The sequence below is a fragment of the Brachyistius frenatus genome, unplaced genomic scaffold (genome assembly GCF_029030835.1).
Source record: "Brachyistius frenatus isolate BFR_SWC_R1_liver_20210118 unplaced genomic scaffold, ASM2903083v1 Contig_10, whole genome shotgun sequence".
Taxonomy (NCBI): Eukaryota; Metazoa; Chordata; class Actinopteri; family Embiotocidae; genus Brachyistius; species Brachyistius frenatus.
The window spans coordinates 7,940,821-7,947,514 of record NW_027210609.1 but is presented as its reverse complement, the minus strand read 5'-3'; the positions used below and the strand labels follow the sequence as shown (position 1 = coordinate 7,947,514).

At 42.0% G+C, this 6,694-nt stretch overlaps 1 long non-coding RNA gene across 1 annotated transcript; it reads right to left on the bottom strand.

Annotated features, from left to right (window-relative positions):
• Positions 1-4: 4 nt before the first annotated feature.
• LOC138616363 (uncharacterized) lies at positions 5-3,961 on the bottom strand. Its single transcript, XR_011310592.1, has 3 exons — positions 3,835-3,961; positions 611-779; positions 5-30 (listed from the first exon to the last, which is right to left on the bottom strand). It is a non-coding gene; the product is annotated as an uncharacterized lncRNA (long non-coding RNA).
• Positions 3,962-6,694: the final 2,733 nt, after the last annotated feature.

Below are 6,694 nucleotides of genomic sequence, written 5' to 3'. Positions count from 1 at the left end.
TGTTCCAAAACTTTGGATCTTTCTCTTGCTCTGTATATTGCAATGAACAAGACTGGCTAGATTGAGATAGTTACAGAATCAACAGATGCAGGTTTTGGCAGTTGAAAAAGCTTGAAGTGTAATAAATGTGGAGGAAAACCATACTTATATGAGATCATACAGGGACACCGGACTGTCAAAAAATGTCCAAAAAATAAGTGATTGCAGCTTCTCAAAAGTGAATATTTGAGGTTTCCTTACTTTCCCATGATAGTAAAGTCAGTATTCTTGTTTTTGGCACTTGTTCAGACCAAATAAGTTATTGTGTGTTAATTGTGCTGACACATGATAAATACACAAATATTTCCAACCGGTCAGCAGGTTGAATAGATTGTAAAATAGTACGTAAACTGTAAATTCTTGTTACTTCCTGAGGCGCCTCCAAATTGAACACAGCAGCAAAAAAAATATCCAGTTTTCTAAAAAACAGGAAGTCCATTCTGATAAACTTCCTTTAAAAGTTCTAAAATTTCTCCTGCAGGTTCTGGAAGTCTGCCATGTGTGCTGGACACCTCTGGTCAGGTTACATCATTTATTTTTGGCCCCACAAACAAAGAACGCAGCGACTTACCAGGGAACTGTGGCTTCCCCGGACTCCCCAAGATCAGACAGGAGCAAACGATGAGCAGGGCTGTCACCTTCATGTTGTCGTCTGTGTGTGGCTGACGCGTGTCACTCTAGACAGTCATAACATGCCACTCTGAGAAGCCAGAGGAAGCCTGTCTGCAGTCGTGTCACAACTGCAAGGAAAATAAGAACACGCACTATCAATTAAGTGTGTGTCACGCGCTGACTCTGACATACTCATTTAATATTTATTTACTCCGTGTTGATTTTTGAGAAAGCCTGTTTCAGCCAAGTATCAACTCTGTGGTTGTGGCTGATGTGTATTATTAGCATTGCTGGTGGGTTTATATTTGTGTGTATTTCTTGAAAACCATATTGAAAATATTGTCCATAAAAGGAAGAAATTGTGAAGCTAAGCGATTCTAATACTTGTTTCCTTCTGTCAAATATGCATGCCAAATAAAGGAACAGGTAAAACACAATAAGGCCGCAGGGGGAGGCAAAAGGCGCAATAAATAGATCAGTTTTCTTCTCATCGCAGAGGTGTAAATGAAATAAATCTCTTTGATTTGTTGATCTGACTTGTTCAAAAGTAGATCTCTCTCAGCCCACAAACACTTCGCAAGAGAAACAAAAGAAGTTAAGCTGGAGGCCTTGCTGTGAATGTAAGTAGTCACAACAGGGGCCCATATGGGTCCTGGCCAGTCAGGCTTTCATCCATAATTATCCACACCCTCCGCCTTTCTTCCCCGTGCTTATAGTCAAGGTCATTTTAATGGGATTGAGCTCCATAGCACTGAGAGGTTTAAGAGCCATAACAAAGCCGATTAACACCAAATGATTGACTGGACACGTCCACCCCAGAGCAAAAAAAACAACAAGGCAATATGCACAGGCTTTTATCACAAAAATCTTTTAACTATGCAGTTCTGACAAAAGAGGCTCCTGATTATTTCTGTAGGTACAGACTGTGTTGCATTCAAACATCTATGATATCCTCTTCATTGCAAGCATAAGTACAGCATTATATGGTGAACCGCTCTTTGTTTTGTTAACTGTCATTTCCCATCAACCCCTGGCCTGTTGTCAACTACTGCTGGAACTCCTCCTTTCCCACTAGCTTTCAGAGATAACCTCATCAGCACCTCAGGAAGTACGCTCACACTACAAACTGGGCCGAGCTCCAGAGTTACACAGGAAACAGACAAGTCTGAACCAACCAAGACATATCAAAGAATATTTTGGCACCAACCCCGCAGATGTTGATGGATATATAAGGCACAGTAAAAAATTCCAGGAGGTAGTTCCATTTCCATGCGGTGAGCCATCGGTCGTGAGTGGCCTCAAAATTTGCCAGGTCCACCCAGAGGCAGCGAACCGGCCAGCCTGCAGGTGAAGTAGCAGAGCACTGCCACGACTGCCACCACCAAGGCGCCGGACAGCGCGGTGGTCAGTATCACATGATATCCCACTTCAGTCATGGTGTCACCAAGCATTCGGCTGCTCCAGTGCGTCCAAACTGCTGTCAGGTGGAGCGAAGTTTCCCAACACCACACGGCTTCATCCCCTCTGAGCTCCTTCCCAAAGCTGTCGTTGAAGCCTGAGGCAGGTCACGCAGCAACTTAAATATGTCACTCCAGCAGGTAGCAGCGCCAAAGCATGGATTAGGCTTTTATTATGTTCATAAGAGGACAGATGACAGATTAAAGCTTCAAAATATCCCCATATCAAAATATGAGGGGACGAGTGTTGTTTTTGGTTTTCAGACTATGTTTCTGTTCCCTCTGATTGGCAAGGACACTACACACTGTTGCCTGTTTTAAATAGGCAACTTGTTTTGCTTCTCACACCAGGCTGCCTCATCCAACCTCTTGTATGCACACAGAATAACAAACTTTTCCATGGAATTTCACACACAGGAGGGTACACAATTGCCTTTTATTGCAGCATCTATACATTAAAGGGGTTTAAGAAATGCCAGTGGTGGAAGAGATCCTTTTGCTAAAGTACAACTACCAATGCAAGTAATGTTAAAGATACTCTATTACAAGTAAAAGTACTGCATGAAAAATCCTACTTTAGTAAAAGTGCAGCAAAAACTAGTCAGGTTAAAGTACCGCTTTGGTCCATCTGACTGATCCATTTTTATATGACATCATTAGATTATTAAAACTGAAGCATCAGTGTGTCCGCAGCATGTCAATGTTGTAGTTGGAGGTGGAGCTACTGGTTGAACTACTTTATTATGTTCAACCGGGACAGCAGAGGGGTTGAGAGAGTTTACTGGTAGAGGAAATAAGAAAAAACACGGATCAAGGGCACACATCTGTTTTCAGATTTATTTATTTTTTTTCTCTAATCTTTGATTTTTGGTATGATGTTTGATTCTTTGAACCTTTACTGGAATTAAAGAACGTTTTCAATTGCAATTTATCTGACTGTGACCCCAAACACACTGCTTTTTGTAAGATTTCAGAAGACAAAAAGATTGAAATCCACTGGTTTAATCTCTAACAATATGTTGTATTTCAAAAGCGTGTTATCCATTGTGTCAAATATTCATCTGAAAAGAAAGTAAAGGTGTTGCAGTGGAGTGGAAAGTAGATTATTTCCCATGCGGTGCAGTGGAAGTATAATGTAGCATTAAATGGAAACACTCAAGTAAAGAACACGTACTTTAAAATTGTATTTAAGGACAGTACTTGAGTAACCTAAAATGTACTCAGTTACTTTCCACCACTGAGAAGTACCCATGAATCAATCACATGCATTTCTACAATCTGTAACTGTCTAAATGACCTCCAGGACTTTTGCATCATAAAATTCCGTAATAGCCTAATTAAAAAAATAAATAAATAAATAAAAAAAAAGAAGAAAGTCAAGGACCAGCCCTTAATCTTGGTGAAAATGTGATAAAACGAGGTGGTTTCGGTGCAACAGTTGACCGAAAAAAAACCCAAAAAAACCCTCTTTCTCTAAAGTCCAGAAATGGATCATTTAACAAAGCTTTGCGCTCAGAATTAACCGGCAGCAATGTGAAGCAGATGCCCGAGAGGAAAGATGCAAAGAGGGGAGAAAAAAACCCAACCAAAACCTGGTTGATCAACCAATTTTCAGCCTGTTCTCCGACAGCGTGGTTCCTCTTGAAAGCAACCTGTTATGTGTGGGGTGGGGGGGGTAAACAAGCCAAGACAAAAATCAAGAAAAGTTCTTTGTAGTTTGACTTACTGCAGGTGGCTCCGCGGGGCACAAATCTACATCCAAACGCGCGTACGGTCCATTCAATCCTTCACCTTGAAATGTGTACCCTTGTCGCTGCTTTCACGGTCCTTTTGATGAGGCCACACTTGTTCGACTGTGGCTCCTGGGTCTGAGAATAGCGGTCTGTATCCCACGAGGGGTGGGGGGGGAAAGGAGGGGAACAAAAAAAAAAAAAAAAAAAAACCCACCCTTAGAAATAACGATGCCCCGCCGCTGCTGTGGGAGTAGATGGACCGAGAGCTCCGCCTGTCTGACGACCCGTGTGGTGCTTCGAGGACAGATAATGAAAGTGTAACTAACTGATTTCAGCAGTCAGTATATTCTACTGTAGTGGACCACAATGAAGGCATACTCTACTGCAAAGATCGGGTATTCAAAATTTTGTGAGTACAGATGTCAGCAAAATGTATTAAAATGGAAGTATTGATGCAGAGAATATACCCTGAAAGAGGCATTTGTTGTACACTAATGTTGTTCGGGAGGAACTCTTTTATATGTAAGAGCGTGTTTTTTTGTTGTTGTTTTTTTTTTTAAGGGTAGCATGGACCAATCTCGGGTATTTATGAGCTAAACTTTATGCCCACACGTCTACGGACCTTTTTGAAATAGACAGAACTCGACAATAAATTATACAAACATCAACAAATTACATAATGAAACAATAACCTAACAATCCAATAGAAGACGAACAGCTTGAACAAATTTACAGTAACTCTCCCCAAAAGGTAGCTGCAGACATCCATAACAAAGAGGTCTATTTTACAACCTGATCATTTGTTTCTAGTCTGAATCTGTGACGTTAAAACTTCAGCAGTCAGTTAAATAATATGAAAGTGCAATTTCTTTTTTTGAAATGTAATCGAATGAAATATAACCAGCTACTCAAGTATTTTATATCAGATAATTAGAGGTTACGTGTAGGCTGTTAATTATAGCGCCGCTCAACGAACAATTAAAAGAATACAGTTACATAAATACCCCACCAAATAAGCAGTGTGCCTTATTTTCTGGTAAAAAAAAAAAATAACATCCTGGCTGTGTGTTGGTTTATTAAACGCTCCTTGCAGTTTCCCGTGACTTCCTTCAGATGTCGCTGTAAGACCTGCTGGTGCAGGTGAAACAGTCCCGATGTCAACTCTCGTTCTTTTTTAGTGAATATGTAAATATATGTGATTATATATAAAAACGTATATATTCTGTTTACGTCCCTCCAACTCCCTCCAATTAGCAACATGAGCATCAATAAGTCAAATAGCCCCGAGCGCACAGCCTGTGTTTGGACAACCTTTATGCTCATTAATGGAATCCTTTTTTCTTTTCTTTTTTTTGGACCCACTATTGTCTTTTAAAACCCTACAGGATTGATTTTTTTTTCTTTTTTTTTTCACATTTCGATGGCTTTTAAACCCAACGTGCCCCGTGTTTTTGTCCTATATTCAGTCCTGTCCCCGTGTCTGTCTGGAAAATCAATATTTACAGAGCAGACGCAGTCCGGTCGGTCGGTCGGTCGAGAGCTTTCACCGGAGCTTCTGCTGTTCTGACGCTCACGTTCACCACAGCTGCTTCTGGACGGATGTAGTCCATTTTCAACTTGCTTTAAAGTTTATTGGAGCGTCCAAAAAAAACAAAACAAAACAAAAAAGTGCCGGCACATTGCTTCGCAGTGAGACGCGGTGGCTTGATGGTCATAGCTTCTTCATGCGCAGTCTAACATTTACGGGTTTATGCGAGGGCACGGTGGGAACATTTGAATTTGCTGCGTTAACCGCGGGCAGACGAGAGATTAATGCAAAAGTAAAGACGTATATATAATCCGTATCCACTTAAATGAACAGTACTTTGAAAGACGGCCATAGTTTAGACACATGGGGGGCGGGGGGGGGGAAGCCTGCTGCAGTTCAGGTGTGCAACCAAAGTGCCTGAAAGTGAGGTGAGCCGAGGTAAGGTTGGGCAGCAGGTCGTCAATTATTAATATGGTGCCACTAATGTGTAGAGGGGGGGGGGGGGGACGCACCGCCGCGTATTAAAAATTAAATTTGCTTTCAGGTATTCGTATACATTAAACTTTAAACTGCAGCCCAAAACTTTTTCCGCGCTCGATATCTTTTTAAAGCGACAACCCCCCCAATGGTTGAAAGATCAGCTTTACGTCGACGGTCCACCGCCTCTCCATTTAGCTGCAGAGTGTTTATTTTTGTATTTCTTTCAAGCGTGTTTGTTGTTGTTGTTGTTGTTTTTTCTCTCTCTCTCTCTTCTCGGTGAGGACGTGATGATTTCCGGGGTAGCGGTGCGGCGGAGAGAAGTTTCAGTGGGCCGTGAACTATCTTGACAAGTTTGAAGCGCGCAGTCTCCTTCGGTAGTTTTTAAGTTGAAGCTCGCTGTGTGCCCCCCCCCCCCCCCCACACACACACACACACACACACACACACACACACACACACACCCCCGGTCAGAAAAGCGCACCGGAGTCACGGCGTTGGCGGCGGAACCTTTGACGGCACGGTAAGAAAACGCAACGTCCCCTTCTGGACGCCGACCGTTTAAAGTCAATCCGTAAACGTTTAATTATCTTTTTTTTGTTTGTTTGTTTGTTTGTTTGTTTTTCCGTGGAATCACACAACATCACGTGTGCTCAAGTTGCAACGCGGGGATTTGATTATCACAGGCTCGCGCGAGGTTGTTGACATGAGAACATGTTTTTCTAACGAAACCAATGTAAGTCTGTGTTTCTGTTTTCTTAATACAACGACAGCTATGTACCCCTTGCGATGGAGATCAAGTGACCTTATCGGGGCTTTGCTGTTAGATTTGTTGGTCTGACTTGTTC